The sequence below is a fragment of the Equus asinus genome, chromosome 28 (genome assembly GCF_041296235.1).
Source record: "Equus asinus isolate D_3611 breed Donkey chromosome 28, EquAss-T2T_v2, whole genome shotgun sequence".
NCBI classification, from domain to species: domain Eukaryota; kingdom Metazoa; phylum Chordata; class Mammalia; order Perissodactyla; family Equidae; genus Equus; species Equus asinus.
Window position 1 is genome coordinate 29,169,931 of NC_091817.1, and position 8,227 is coordinate 29,178,157.

The window sequence follows — 8,227 nt, forward strand, 5'->3', positions numbered from 1 at the left end:
ATTTTTCTCGATAAAATTATTTGTATAAAATTCCAAAAATAAAAAAAAAATGAGAGAAAGGAGGTAACAAGAGCATTTGATCGTAAAAAACAAGAGCAAACAAAAAAACTATATAAAATTATTGTCAAAAGACAGGAAGAGTAATAATTCTTTTAAAGGCCTAAATTGGTACACAAGAGATTTGACTGCATGTCTTACATTAAAGAAAAATTATTTATGACAGTTGTTAAAGACAGTAAGAAAGACTATTCGCGGGGGGTTACTACAATGAGGTTTATAATAGGAGAGAGAGATGAGTTCAAGTCTGAATACAACTAGGAAAAATGGGGATTTATAGCCAAGGATCAGGGTGGGGGGTTGTCAGATGGAAAATTACTATGAGTAAGGTAATTCTTTGGTAAAGTGATCTAACAAGATTTTTGCTGAGGGCAGGCCAGGGTGATATGGTGCTCAGGTCAAGGGTAGGTGATTTTTGCTAAACTGACTCAGCAGGGTTCCTTCTAAACTGGAAGAAATGGGCCAAAGGCAGGCCCATGGTCAAAGTCTAGACAGAAAAAGAACTCTCTTTCACCACCTGAATAATAAAGGAGTTGGTTTAGCTAATTGCTAAACTTTTCTAGATGGTACTCAATGCTTGGTATTGGGAATCTACTCACTCAAGATGTAGTTAATATTAAATTAGTTCCCTACCTAAACAGGATGTTGGAGAAGGATTCAGCATGACATTTAGTTTTCAGTGAGGGCTATGTAGTGGAGTTGAGGAAGCTGGCTGAAATTCAGAGTTGGGCAAGGATTCAGTGTCGTGGCGCCAAGGGTAAAATAGGGGCTGTTTAAAAAGAAAATAATCAAAAACCTCTTATCTCTGCCACCCAAGTTCCTAGAATGCTAAGTGCCTTATTCATCAGTTCAGAGGTCAGAGGTAAACTTCTTTATCTTTGTCCCATTTACACATAGAGTCCACAGTCTTGACTACGAATTTCAAAAGATTTTGAGAAGAAGTGGTAAAAGAACTTCTTTCCTTCACAGACTCACTTTTCCCAGTTACACAATTATTCACTTTGTTTTCCAAATATGCCTGAGAAGCAAAGGAAGGTAAAAATACCACAACAAAATAAAAATACACTCAGAGAAGGGAGAAAGAATGTATAATGAATAACCACAGGAGGAGTGAGACACTGAAAATGTACAGAATTGAGAGCAGTTTGGATTTGGATGTACAACATTATTATGATTTTTTTTCTTTCTGGAAAACTAAAGTGTCATTTGCTTTATAAAAAATATTTATTGCTTTCCATTAATTTCAGTATGCAAACTTAATTCCTTAGCATTGCAGGTCTTTATAACCAGACCCTATCTTTTGAGACTGAAACCTCCAAGTAAAATATAGCAAGAAGTATAATAGCGTAACTGTTATGTGTACAACCCTGAGATAAATAAGCCAGTGTTCAAAGACACCCCTTACAAATTGTGTGACCTTGGATATGCTATATAACTCTCCAGATTTTATCTGCATCAATACAAAGATTGCCCATCTGAAAAATAGGGAAATTAGAGTACTTAGTTATGTAAAAGGTAAGTAGAGAGGCAGGTTGACTGATCCCATTGTAGGTGACATCCTCGGTGCACCATGTTGGTTTTGCTATGCTAATCTAAGATGCTGGAATTATGAACACTTTTCTTTCGCTTGCCTTTCTGCAGTACAAGACGCATATCTTAGGACACTGATTTGCTTTATAGACCCCAAATTTCTCTTTAGTGGGCCGTCTCAAAGGATAAACTTGAGAGGGCGAGAAGTTTTATAGAGGGTTAGTAAAAGCTTTCACATATTATGCAATTAATTTATTGTTTGCTAAACTGACATTTTTGTGTCTATCCTTAGCTCTATTGTGTCTTATTCCAATACTAGTGCTTAACATAAGATGGAAAGACGGGAGCTTCATATAACCCACTAGAAGTACCAATATCTTCATCTAAAAATTATTGTGAGGGTTAATTGTATAGAATATAAAAATGCACTCAGAATAGCCCTGATACATGCTAGAAATTCAATCAAAGTTATGGCTTAATGAACACTTAAACCATACCAAATTATGTCCAGTTTCTTAAGATATCCCACTCTTATGCACATATGCATATTCACACATATGATTTTTGTCATCACTTTAAAATTCAGTATCTGGAATCTCCTTCTCCATCTCATTACATTTTAATCAAGTCTGTTTGTTTCTAAGCAAGAAAATCCCTGCAAGTTCATTCAAATAGGGAATGTTTGATTGAAGGGTCACAAGTATAAAATCTTTGTACTGTGGCATCGTACTCTGCCACTCACTCTCTTTCACACACACATACGCGAGCACGCCTGCACACACACATACACACACAGAGTTCTCCTTTTACTGGTTGGGTGTCTGCTCAATTCTCTTCTGTACCAATGACATTTTTTTGTTTAGTATTGTTTGTTTATCCCCTATAACTTACCTTGCATATGGATTTGGAGTCCTCTGGATCTGACACTGGCTCATCACCTACCAGTCTTATCAACCTGTCTTCTCCCAGCTCCCTGTGTCTGTAGGCCTGCGTGTGTGTGTATGTATAGTACACATTTAATGAATTATTTGGAAAAGAAAATGTATTTTTCAAATAGAAGTTTTAGAGGGAAATTGAGGAGATTATGAGCCATAAACTTTAACTATAATTTCCATACAGCAAAATTCCCCAATTTAAGTGCACAGTTGCATGGATTTTGACAAATGTGAATGCCCTGAAATAAATACCACAATCAAGATTTGGAGCATTTTAATTATTCCAGAAACTTCCTTATTGTTTCTTTGCACTCAGTCCTCACTACCACTCCTCATTGTGGGCAACTACTTCTCTGTAATGCTTCGCAATTCGGGCCCTTAGGTTTAACTATACTATGAGAAATGTGCTGGCTTTAATTTGCAGTTCTCTAATTACTATTGATTTTGCGCACCTTCTCCTGTGCTTATTGGCCTTTCTGTACATTGTTTGGCTAAATGTGTATGCAACTCTTCTGTCTATGAGTAACAGGTGGTTTTTCTTCTAAGAAATAAAAATTGTATTTATACTTGTGTGGCTGTAGTAATGGAACAAACTATTTGAACAAAATCAGAAAGACACATCAACAATATCACCCTCCTTGAGTTTCAAACACTTGGCTTCAAATATTTAATTGACCTTTCTTTAGGCTTTAGGCTTCATGTTTCATTGAACATTGTTTCAGATGTTCACAGGAGTACTTTGGTGTGGAGAGTGGGAGTGGCAGGTAAACCTTATTTGTCAAGTAAATATGAGAAAACCAGCACCAAATACTCCATGTAGAAAGTCACAAGGTACCTCTGTTCTGTGAGTTTTTTTAAGAAGGATTTAATTAAAGACAGCTTTTTATTTACTGAGCACCAGCTATAAGCAAAAAATATAGGTAATTAATAAGCCCCCCAAAATATGGTATCTGAACTCACAAATCTTAGAAAATAGACCATAAGATATATCTTAATACTAATCAAATAATAGGATGACCCACTTTTCCTGTTTGCCTGAGACTGATCCAGTTTTAAATTGAAAGTTCACATTCCTGGAACTCTTTCAGTTCCAGGTAAACTGGGGCATTTGGTCACCCTATTGAATAATCATAAGACAAATACAAAATGGCAGCTGTGAAAATTGCTAAAAGTAAAGAAGGATGGAGTTATGGATGGATCTTGTTGATGTGGAGAGGACCTGGTCAGAGCTCTGAAGTATGCTCTCTATGGAAAGAGACCATGAGCTAACATGTGAAGAAAGAGAAGGAGTTAACCAATTATAGATCAGAGAGAGAAGTACTCTAAACACTGAAAATGGCGTGCAAAATGGATCACGGCAGAAGAGAGCCTGGTGAGCATGAGAGGTCAATAAAGACCAGTGTGGCTGGGCCCAAGGAGAAAGGAGGTCATGATGAGAGGAAGGATTAGATGAGTCAGGTGGATCTAGACCCAGGTCAGCGAACATTTTCTACAAGGCATCATATGGTAGACAGAATTCTGAGATGGACCCTGAGATTTCCAGATACTTGTACACACACTTTTCCCCAAATATTCAAACACTAAACTAAGTACTGCTGGGAAGGAATTCTGCAGATGTAATTAAGACCCCAAATCGGTTGACCTTAACATAGAGAGATTACCCTCTTGAGCCTGATCTAATAACACAAACCTTTAAACTGATAAGAACAGATACTACACTTGATCTTAGCCAAAAGGCAGAGAGGCAATAACTCAAACCTTTAAATCTGTGTCTAGAGGTCAGAAAGAGAGGATTTCAGAAATTTCTAGCAGGAGATTTAACTCACAAGATGTTTTCCATTGCTGACTTGAAGATGGATAGGATCCTATCCAAGAAATGTGGGCAGTCTCCAGGAACGGAGCAGCCACTGGTTGACAGTCATTAAGAAAATAAAATTCTTACAGTTGCAGGAAAATGAATTCTTCAAACACAAATTAATTGTAAAAAGACCCTAGTCCTGGCCAATATTTTGATTTCAGTCATGTGAGACTGTGAACAGAGAATACAGTGACATCGTGCCAGACTCCTGACTCAGAGAAACTGAGAGAAAATACATTTTTGTTTATTTAAGATGATAATTTTGTGGTAGTTGGTTATGCAGAAATAGAAACTAATGCAGACAAGATGGTAAATTTTTTCATCTGTGCAGGCCTTACAGTCTTGTAACTACTCAACTCTGTCACTGTAGTGCAAAATCAGCCATAGATAATACATAAATAAGCATGTATGGCTATATTCCAATAAAACTTTATTTACAAATAATGTTGTAAGTTTATTTAGCTCATGAGCCATAGTTTTCAGACTCCTAATCAAGAAGGTTGTAGATATTGTTAAAGAGTTTTTGCTTTAACACAACAAAAATGAGAAACCATTAGATGGCTTTGGCACAGAGATAAATGTTTGGATTTACATTTTGAAGATAAAGCTGGGGACGGCCTCATGGCATAGTGGTTAAGTTTGCATGTTCCACTTCTCTGCGGCCCAGGGTTCACCAGTTCGGATCCCGGGTGCGGACATGGCACCGCTTGGCAAGCCATGCTGTGGTAGGCGCCCCGCATGTAAAGTCGAGCAAGAAGGGCACGGATGTTAGCTCAGGGCCAGGCTTCCTCAGCAAAAAAGAGGAGGAGTGGTAGTAGTTAGCTCAGGGCTAATCTTCCTCAAAAAAAAAAAAAGAAGAAGATAAAGCTGCCTAAGGTTTTGATAACAGGTAAGGAGAATGGAGTAAACCAGAGTGAAAACTGTAGAATAATTTGTTGATTATTGCACTTGAGAGCTCGTGATAGGAGGATGATGGTTAGCAGGGCGACAGAGATGGAAAGAAGTCAATCAGAGCATGTTTGTATATGTGTGTGGGTGTGCATGTGTATATGTGTTCAGGTACATGCATAAACCTTCCAGCAAGATAGATGTACATTTTTGGACATTCTTGCTTTGTGTGAATAAACAGATTTTGCAACATGTGTAAGATAACTCTAAGGAAAGTGGCTGAGCTTTATCTCTAAGAATGGCATTGGAGTAATTAAACAGTTATTTCCTGTACATAGTGGATTTATATGAGTTATAGGGAAGACAATAGCTCTCCTGACTGAGTGATTTAATGTCCTCTTCCTAACAACTTGCAAAACATTATGAGATGGTCAGAATGATATCGCTGGAGGCATTTTGAAACCGTCTGAAAATTGACCACTGCTAGGCAATAGATTTCTTTTTGCCTTGCCTCTTCTCAGATAATGCTGTTTGAAATACTATTTTTGAAAGCTTTTTTATTGGAATGCTTTCTTATGCACTGAATGGTCTCTTATACAACAAAGCATCCAGCTCAACAACAGACACATAGTAGGCATTAAGTACAGTTGTCCCTGCTGATCCATGGAAGATATGTTCCAAGACCCCCAGTGGATGCCTGAAACCATGGATGGTACCAAATCCTATATATGCTATGTATTTTCTTATACGTACATACTTATGATAAAGTTTAATCTATAAATCAGGTGTAGTAAGAGATTAACAACAATAACTAATAATAAAATAGCACAATTATAACAATATATTGTAAGAAAAGTTACTGTAGATCTTAGCAACCTCAGTATACGATTTTTTTCTTATTAAGAACTTTTACCTTGTACTTAAAGGAAGCACTTTATGGCTTCTCTTTGGCATATCTGAATTGCCATCATCACTACTCTTGTGCTTAGGGCCGTTATTAAGTAAAATAAAGGTTACTTGGACACAAGCATGCAATACTTGACATTCGATCTGATAACCCAGATGGCAACTAAGTGAGTAAGGGGCGGGTAGCATATTATATGTTGGACAAATGGACGGCTCATGTCCCAGGCGGGACAGAGCAGCATGGCTCGAGATTTCCTCACGCTACTCAGAAAGGCACACAGTTTAAAACTTACTAATAATTTACTTCTGGAATTTTCTATTTAATGTTTTCAGACCACTGTTGACCATGGGCAACTGAAACTGCAGAAAGTGAAACCTTGAATAAGGGGGGACTACTGTAAATGTTGTTGGACTCAATCTAACTTGGCTGAAATAAAGACATTTTTATATTAAGTCTGAGTTTAAAATACTAAAGAGAAGTCCAGAATTATGGTGAATACTAAGTAATTTAGTGCCCAAAATTATTTTTCTTAAAAAGAAAATTCAGGGGGCCGGCCCTATGGTTAAGTTTGCGCACTCAGCTGCAGTGGCCCAGGGTTTGGTGGGTTCAGATCCTGGGCGGGGACATGCCACTCCTCATCAAGCCATGCTGAGGCAGGGTCCCACATGCCACAACTAGAAGAACCCACAACTAAAAGTATACAACTATCTACCAGGTGGCTTTCGGGATAAAATGAAAATAAATAAAATCTTTAAAAAAAAAAAAAAGGAAATTCAAAAGGATGTGAGAAAAATTGTTGGGAAACAGTTCTCCATGCATCTCTCATGCTTCTATGTGTGTTATTTGTCCCACAATTCACTGCCTTGACCACTCATTACCTGGGACATTTCTCAGTGTTGGGCCTACAGCAAGCAATTGAGGGGTAAGCTAACATCTCCCTCAACAACAAAGGTTTACTTGCTTTCTCCTTGCAACAAAATGGTCAGTTTCTTAAGCTCAGTGCTCCTCTTGTGCATCACAACCTTCTGTATGTGCAAGCATCTGCCAAGGCTCTCTGTATGGGATTTGGGAAACAAGCAGAACTGATACAAATATGTTAATACTCATGCTACTTACTGTACCATGAGTCAGAAATTCCTTTTCTCCGACCAATGAGTTTCATGTCCTCTGCTAGCATCTATAAAAAAAAAAAAAGGTCAGGATTACTTTATTAGACTGTAAGAAGAGAATAATCAAATCCCAACCCTCAGAAGAACGCTTTAAGTTTTACATTTTGCATAAATATTTCAGATTGAGTACTTCTAATTATATATACACACATACACATAGAAATACATGTCTTAGCTTTATTATTCATTTCTTATTAAATTTCATCATTGTGAAATTTAAAAATTTTATGCTAATGACATTTTCTCAAATATTTATAAAATAACACCAATGTTAACCATATAAATAATGGTACTAGCTTTATGTTTTACAAAGCACTATTTTAAAGTTTGCATTTGATCATCAAACTTTTAAGGCAAGAGTGGAGTATATTATTATCCCAAATATAAATGAAAACCTATTATTCAGAAGGTGTCTATAATTTTCTCAAATCAATATAGTGTTTAAGACCTAGGTCCACTTATTATTTGAAATTGTCCATTCTGTTTTTCAAAATCTCATTAAAAATATAGTACACTGAAAAATGTATTTACTTCAAGATGACTTGTTTATTCAGTCATTTGTTCACAATATTTCTCAAAATTTATTATATGATGGCATATAACTTTATACAGTATGTATTTTGTGTATGTGTGTGCATGTGTGTGTGAGAGAGACGGAGAACAAGAGAGGTAGAATAAGCAATTGCACACAGTGCATAGTACATATCAGGCATGATGAGGACCATTGGTTAAGATGCCTGTTTCTTTTTGATTTGTTACCATGTTATATTTTAGTTGTTATATTCAAGCATATTTACTGAAATAATATTGGGAATTTCAATTACATCGTTGGTGTTTGAGTTGAAAGGATAGAAAGGAGAATAGGGTAGGGTCAGGAATGAAG

The 8,227-nt window shown here is 36.7% G+C and overlaps 1 pseudogene; it reads right to left on the reverse strand.

Annotated features, from left to right (window-relative positions):
- Nucleotides 1-4,174: 4,174 nt before the first annotated feature.
- On the reverse strand, nucleotides 4,175-4,271 carry LOC123281897 (U2 spliceosomal RNA; annotated as a pseudogene).
- Nucleotides 4,272-8,227: the final 3,956 nt, after the last annotated feature.